Here is an 8,653-nt window from a genome sequence, read left to right as displayed (position 1 = left end):
CTGCCATGGCAGGGGGGCGGACTAGATGATCTGCTCAGGTCCCTTCCGACCCTAGAAACTATGAAACTATCTCCATCACCTAATCTCTAGACACAGCAGTTCCCTGCTCCTGCTAATAGTCAGAATTTAGAACAGGGATGGGGTGAATCCATGGCTGCCAGTAAAGGGGCATCCCAGCTTCTGATCTCTTAAATAAAATCTTGTGGCACAGGTTTCTGCATAGAGAAAAAGGGTTCAAAATATGGATACATACCACCTGGTTTTCAGAAAGTAGGTAAACTGTCAGCTTCTACCTAAGTACCTAAATGCAAGTACACATTTAAGGACAATATTTTGATATTGAGGCTGTCATATAATTGTCATTAACACATAAGCCATTCAGTAAGAGAAATGATAATTTTCAGAGTAATTTATTGGACAAATAATTCACTTAGTGCAGTGAAAAATCTTGCTGGGAAGTTGCTTCCCAAGCATTTGGCTTATTGACAGTGGAAGTGTTTAGCTTCAGTACCTGGTTCATTCTTGAGCATCATAATCATTGTAAAGAAAAAATGGCGAGGGACTATCAGAGATGTACGTACATATCAACAGTGACACATTCACATTCCTTTAGGGAGTCTTGCTCAGATTACAGTGAAGGACCCATCAACATCAACTGAGCAGGAGCACAGAGAAAAGTAAAGGGGGATTCAGAGTGGCTCTGCCCAACAGCAAAGGCCAATGGGGCGCAACAAAGAGGAGATGCACAAAATGCCTTCTTATTTTTTTTCTTGGAAGAAATATCTGCAGGAGTAATATTACAAAACTTGAAAAGCTTTTTGGAGCATTTGTTATGTCTGGAAGTGCTGTACCATCTTCAGACAGGGGTCTTTCCTGGAATGAAGCCATAGCTGTGCTGTTTAGAGCATTTGCAGCTGTCAGTAATGCAGGTGGTTTGTTATCAGGGGGATAAGACAGTTTGATTCTCCCCCACACATTGGATTTTAAGTGGGTCTGTTTTGAGGCGTAAGAAGGGAAGGGTTGCTTGCATGTAGTTTTTCCTTAAAGAAATATCTGATTAATAAAAATGTTAATTGTTTTCAAAATGTTAAATGGCAGCTATTATGTGGTATAGACCACATCATCTGACTGATTTTAATCTGATGTAATACGGAAAGAACATATTGGCTTATACACAAAAGAGGTGAATAATGATCTTGGCTTCTTCTGAACTAATGTTCAACTTTCCAAGGTCTTTTTAAGGACCGATTTATAAAGACACCAATGCTGGCTTGGCAATTGTTTCACACATTGCACTATGTAATTTGTAGTTCATGAATCAGTTTTTTGGTGTTGCCTTTAGCTAATCTATTACAAGCTTTACCAAGTTAAGCAGAATCAGGTCACATCTGAAGCTGAATCACAGCTCCCCCCTCCCCCCAAGGAATATTCGGTTCTTCAGGAAGGGTGTTCATGATTCATGCAAGCTCTTTTATAATGTTTCACTTATTTCTGTTCCTTTCTACACAGTACAAGTTTCATGGCATCCTACTTATTTTTTTTCTCCTCTTTCAGTGTTGCCAGCAAGACCATTCCATTTGTCTGCTTTTTCTACAACTTTGATTCTCCATGTTTCAGTGCCGCCTGCTACGCCATTCCATTTCTGATCAACTTAACCATTCATATTATTTTATCTAACCCATCAAAGGTTCACTTCTTTTGAGTCACCCATCAAAAATGAGAGGACAAAAATGATAGGGACACTATCTCAAACCTCATGAATCAAACTTTCCTGTATGCAAAATATGTGCCAGACTTGAGTGTCTCAGCAGCATGGAAATTGCCTCCCTGTGAAAATGTGTTAACAGAAATATCACATTGGTACTGCATAGTTCTGATCTGGTGTTGTGAAGTGCAACATATGGAAGCCATCTTTTTATAACTAAATCTTCATTCTACATGTGTACATTTCAAGTATCAAAACATAAGTGTATATCACAAAACATACAGTCAGCTCACAGTTAGCGATAGGTTTAGCACATACCTTGAATCCCCTAAATTCGTGCTCTGACATGGAATGTTTGTACATACCAGTAGATGTTCTCAGAAGCTGAAATATTTTATTACAGATTTACCTGTATCTTTCAGGCAAAGTGATGTTTCAAAGTTAACCTGCATGTTTTCTGTTAATCTTTCAATTGTGTTGGAAATCACTTTTTCCCTACGACATATTTCTATTCTTTAAAGGCCAATTCCTGATCCCATTGAAGTCAATGGGAATTATGCCATTGACTTCAACAGAAACAGGATTTGACCATGATCTGTTTGTGGAAGTTGCCAGAAGTGATGGGTGTGTATTCATTTCATTTGCAGTTCTGAAGCTTCTGTTATCTGCTACTGCTCCAGCCCAGCTAATTCCAAAAATGTGGATCCCAAGAGTGAACCAGTATGTTAAGACACTTATGGCAGAAACCTACTTCACTTCAGATGCCCAAATAGCACTTATCCTGCTGCATAATTGCCATTTTTGGTATTGATGCAGAGTTTACATTCAGTATTGATGCACAAGTGTGCAGGTTAGCAGGGCAGGTAAGTGGCTCTGTACAAACATAAGTCCCAAAAGTGTATCTTGGCAAAAACATGAAGATTAAAGGTGTTACTGAGAGCAGTTCTAGTATTTTTTAACCCAATAGTCCATGGGACAGGTCAAGGAGCAGAAAACTGAAGTTCAAGGATCCCCCATTACCCAGAGGTCTGAACCTACAGTTCTCCAGCTTCCCACTACTGTACTCTAATTACAAGGCTACAGGTCAGACATTATCTAGTCCCCTTTCCAGCCCTCCTCTTAAACCTGGCCCCTGAGCAGCCAACAAATGGACATACATAGGTACTAGGAGAAAAAAAAACAAGCCAGAAAGTATATGGCTGTTGTAATGGCTCTTGTATTGGCAAGGAGGGGACTATGGGTCTAGATGGACCCATGCTCCCAGTGGGACTCAGCTTTAAAACAATGTCTTGAGTGGGGCTGACAGTGCTGAGCCTGTGATCTGGTGGGTAGAGTACTGCGCTGGGAAGTCAGAGAAGTGCAGATTCAAACCCACTCTGAATGAAAGAGACCTGGACCCTGTGTCTCCTGGGTGAATGCCCTAACCACAAGGCTCTTTAATGAAAACATGGAAGAGCCTGTCACCATCACTTTGCCTAGGTACACTTTTTGGATATGCACATACATGCAGTTCCACACGTGCTCAGTAGCAATGTGGATGCTTGTACCTCTAAACTGCACATGGAAAAGAATTGCAAACTGTGCATGTAAATGTCAAAAACAGCAGTTATGTGATGGGGTAAAGTACCATTTGGGTATGTGAACTGAAATATGAGTCTTGCCCTTTTGTTCCCCTTTGCAAAAAATGGGATCACCAAATGCAGTGAGAATATGGGCTTTTGATCTAATTTAAAACAAACAAACAAACCACGTTTTGGGGGAATCATGGCTAATGACAGGGTTTTTTTGTTTTATTTTTTGTTTTCAATTTGCTGATTTGGAAAAATGCTGGAAATGTTAGACACCTTAATTGGGACACAAAAGACTACAGTCGGTGAGGGGGGAAACAATGCTTAGCACAAGAAGTAGCTTCGTTTACATGCTAACTGGCTGTTTAAACCAACCTTGTGGAATAAAGGGTCCTAAGTAAGGCTCAGAACCAGAAACCCACCCTACTTCTTAGTGTACCATCAATTAGGTTTTATAAGATATTTTAAAATCCACCCCTCCCCCTGATTTTTTTGCTTATCATTGACTTACAAATGTTGGAAGGTTTTTGTTTGGAATTCACATCATCTTTGCTCCTGTACCTCTTTGTATAATAAAAATATATTGCATACTTCATTGTTTTTCTACTCTGACTGCTGGTACAATGACCTTTCTCACATTTCTTCTAGGTCTCTAGTTTTTTATACCGTGCTTGTTACTGTGGAATCTGAATGCAATACCAGATGCTAAAGACCAACCAATTAGTGAGGTTTGCAAAAGTTATAGTATTTCCCTGTTTTGTGATTATAAAAAAAGTCTGTTTTTCCCCCAGATATTCCCATGATAACCGTCAATAGGTCCACAGATGTCTTCTGCATTTACTCTCCTGGGTTTCCAGGCCTCCATGTTATTTTCAGCCCAACTTAAATAAAGGATACAAATTCATATGTCTTGTTTAATTATGACAAGATGATAAGTCTTGTCTGCTATCTCAGCTCAGTGATAGAAAACAGACTTCTCAGAGCAAAGGCCAGAATTCAGATTCCGATAGTCCCTCTTTACTTCAAGAATTTTAGCAAAAAATAATGCATAGCTGTTACCTCCTTTTTGGTTTAGTACATTCACTGGTACTTTCATTCTATTTGCACAGATTCCCAGCTGCCATTCCTCTAAACAATCTTTTTGCTTTGAAATATGTTTTTTATTTTTCCTTCAACTATCTCATGCATTTCCTGGACCATCATAGCATTCCAACCCTACCAGCTCTGCAGTGTCTTTTGGAGGACTTTTTTTGCAGCAGGGATTTATTTATTGAAATGTAGTAGTGTAACTAGGGGTGGAAGAGACAGGTACCCACCCACCCTTGGCATCAAGTTAGAAGGAGCACTGGAATCTCCTCCCCACTCCTGTGAAGCCCATACCTTGGCAGTATTCCCATGCCAGAAACTCCTAAACTGTCCCTGGCTGCTACTGCTGTTTCAAGAGCAATATCTAGGGCAGGCAGAGCATGTAGCAGTGGCAGCAATCACTGTGCCCCCCACGATACCCCCTGGAAACCTGCACTCCACCCCCAAGGCTCTTGGAACCATGTGCACCCCCACTCCCAGCCCTCCCACAGGGTTTGCCCCAAGTGCCAGCTCTGCTTGTTATGCCACTGCTGAATTGTTAAATGGCTTTGCGTACAATGTTGTAATGTGTTTGTAGTTATTTCATGAGTAAAAAAATAAATACACTAAAAATCTCAATAAATCTTGCCAGCTCTGTATGACTCTTTTAAAAACAGAAATCACAAGATGGGTAGCAGAGGTAATATGGCAGATGCAGTATAACTGGAGTGAATGCAGCATTGGATCCCATGTCTTTCCATTTTATTCTCACAATCAAGATTATCTGGAATGCTAATCCTGTCCTATGAAGGATTGTAGACAAAAAGTTTATGGTAAGTGGTAACTCAGTAGTTTGGGATAGAGCATCTACTGGAGTACTGTAAGAATTTGTACTAGGCCTTATTTAGTATCTCCTTAAATTATCTGTATGAGGGAGTTAAACACCAAGTTAACAAAACGTTTACATGTGGTACTAAATCGGGAACAGCTGCAAATACCAAAATGAGAACAGAAATAATGCAAACAGTGCACTCCTGAATTTACAAATATGAAGTGGAAAACAACATGTTGAGGTTCATCTTTGTTAACTGCAATCTAAAAGCCCTGAGGAAATAAGATCAGGGACACATATATTCCAAGTAAGGAGAGGGGAGAGAAACCTGGGAAGTGGCAATGCAGAATGAAACATAGGTATAACAGTGTGTAGCAGGCTTACCTTTTTCAGAGCTTGGGTTGTGTCCCAGGATCGAGGGTCTGCTGTTTGATTGGTGGAGCCCACCCACCAATCCGGAGGCAGCACAAGGGAAGCAATGCCCCACCTTTTCTGAAGGAAGGGGGCAAGGAGCAGCTGGACCTGAATCAGAACTGCGCCAGCCAGGTCCGGAAAACTTGTGGGGGTGGAGCCCCTGAAGAGGATAAAAGAGGAGCATGCTCAGCATGCTGGGAGAGAAACAACAAGGGACAGCGGGGAGAGATTAGCTCCAAAGATGGCCATCCTCGGGACCCCGCTTGAGCTTCAGCGGTGCGCGAATCAGTGCATGGGGATAAGGCTCTGGGAGCTGCTCAAGGTGGCTTGAGCCTGCGAACCCCACAAGCGGCTGGGCAGTCAGTGTGCAGATCAGCACACAGAGAGCTGGACCTGGGAGCAGCTTGAGGCTGCTCAGGCCTCACTCGGTGTGCGGATCAGCGCACAGAGGACCCGCCTGGGAGCAGCTTGCAGCTGCTCACATTAGCCCCGGCCCTAGGCCAAGTGACCAGAGCCCCACAGCATGGCTCCACCTTTAACTAAAAGAGCCCCAGTGCCCAGAGTAGGACCGGGAAAGGGAGGACCCCTGGTGTGAGACCGGGGAACCAGAGCCTGTAAGGGTTCGGCTTCTGGGAGAGAAAGAGAACCCTGGGCTGCCCAATGCAGGGTGCCAGGCCATCAAGGAGAGCTGAAGACGCTGCTGGAGAGAGGCTTTCGTGGGATCGGCCTCCGGGGGACGAGCCTTGGCTGCTTCAGACAGCAAGAATGAGTTGCTGGGGAAGCGGGCCCTGCAGGGGAGGTGGGCACAGGACAGGAGGATCTGCCACCTCCATCCTCTATTGTGGGAGGGACATGTCCACATCCCAGGGCCCTAAAGGGGAGGGGCTCCAAGGAAACCCCTCGGGGAGGTACTGAGTGCATGCCCTATTTTGAGTGATTGTTGTTGTGTCAAGGTCTATAGCTATGGGTATTGTTTAAGGAAATTTATATGGTTTATCTGTTCTTAATGTGTTAATATGTATATTTGTATTGTTACTTGGTAGGGCTAGGAAATACTAACTTGTCTGGGTTATATAAGTTGAATCCCCATATGTGTTTATCGTGTTGTAACCTTAACTATCTTGTTCAATGTATTAATTATTATATATGTTGTAAGTTATATGGTTTATGTGAATTGTGGAATATTATATGTAGTGTCATATGCTAAGCTTTATTGTAAATATTTTATGTTTTATCGTAAGTATTTATTATAGTAATAAATTGTATTTAGTTAAGCACTCGGTCTCAGCCTGGCTCTGTAGAAAGGAGAGGGAACTGCTCTAGTAGCCGGCCCCTCCATCAGCACCCTGCCTGACCCCCACCACTGCCATTGGAGGGCAGGGCACACCCCACCCTGGGTGTACCCAGGCTACAAGTGGACAGCAAATTACATAGGCGTTTCCAATGTGATGTGGCAGCCAAAAAGGGCCAGTGTGATTTTGAACAGCAGAGATTATCACATAACAAAGCAACATGGATGCCTTCCCTGTGTAGCACTTTTGTGATCACAGTTGGAAAACAGTGTTCACTTCTAGTGACATCACTAGCACAAAGAGACTGAAAGAGTTAAGAGGAACAGAAAAACTGACAGAGAAGTTGAGCAGCAAGATGTGCGAAGCAAGACTTAAAAAATAAACAGTTGAAACTCTTATGACCAATTATCCTAATTAACAATCTCTCAGTTATTTAATATGTTCCCTGAGGTTTGGATCCCAAGGTCTGACTTCAGCACATTAAGTATTTTCCATGAAGAAAATGCATGTGCTAAAGTCTTCTAGCTCTTAAGGCTTTAGACATTATAAAGGCCACCAAGAAAAGAAAGAAATTGATCTTGTATATCAGGCAAGTTTTATATTCTAGCTTTCAAAATTAGCAGAGATTTAGGTGTTCTCCTCAAGAGTTCTGGATAATCTGGATTGACGTGATTAAGCTCAAAGACAGAAAGTGGGATGGAACCTGCTGGCAAGACTCAAAAACAAGATGAAGCTAAGGAATAGAAAATTTAGGCAACGTGTTAGAAAATAACCCAGTAAGGCTGGAAATGGTGGAACACAAGCACCTGGGACATTTAAACCCAAAGTGGAAAAGCCACTAGAAAATAAAGCTAACCATTCTGCATTAGCTGGCTGGAGGGGAGGGCAGCCATATCACAAAACAGAATTTTATGATCTGAAATTTCAGTAGGCTGAGTTTTGTCCTGGAGTACCCACACCCAGCACCCAGTGAAGGCTGGGTGGTGGGGGAGGATCTATATGTGTTCACGCATGTATGAGATACCAGAATTTTGCCCTATGATGTTATGATCCCTTGATACAATCCAGTATCTTCAGTTCTGTAAGGCAGTCCCTAAAGGGTTTGATGCATCAGGAGAATTTAAGGCTATAAACAAAAGCTGTGCTTATCTTGAAATGAATGGGAAGGAATAAACTGTCTAGTAGTAGTACATCTTGCTAAATCATAGTGATTTACCTTGCCTATCTCATCCTTAGTTCTGTCATTTATTTGAATTTAGTATTAAGGTTCTACTTATCTACAAGTTGGCTCTAAGGATTTGAATCCCTTGAAATTCAAATCTGCAGGCAAGAAAACAACTTTCTTTCTGGAGACAAACCTACTCCTTATACCTACAGCAAGCAATGGTAACACTATTAATTAAGCATTGCCCCAGTCATGAATGCATTCTATTTATTACTTGGTGGCCCGTGGGATATCAGTAGTTCTTTGTATGAAAAATACATGTGCAGATTTGTTAGAGAAAGCAAAAAATAACGGCTTATGTGAGCATTTTGCATTGTTTTGATTATGGGGAGGGGGCAGTTTGGTTTTGAGCTGGCAGATCCTCACAGAAGGAAACAAACACGAATTTTGCACTCTGATACAATTCCTACTGACACGAATTTTGCAAGTGGACAGGGTGACAAGTGAACGATTTCATATCAGAGTGTTTTCTGTGTTTCCTTTTGATGTCCCTCTGAGTTCCGTTCTCCTCGTTTTTTTCACACCAAAGCTATAACATGTTGTAAGCTGCCT

This window comes from Gavialis gangeticus, unplaced genomic scaffold (assembly GCF_001723915.1).
Source record: "Gavialis gangeticus isolate Ggan-Ray unplaced genomic scaffold, GavGan_comp1, whole genome shotgun sequence".
Lineage (NCBI taxonomy): Eukaryota > Metazoa > Chordata > Crocodylia > Gavialidae > Gavialis > Gavialis gangeticus.
This window is presented reverse-complemented; position numbering follows the sequence as displayed.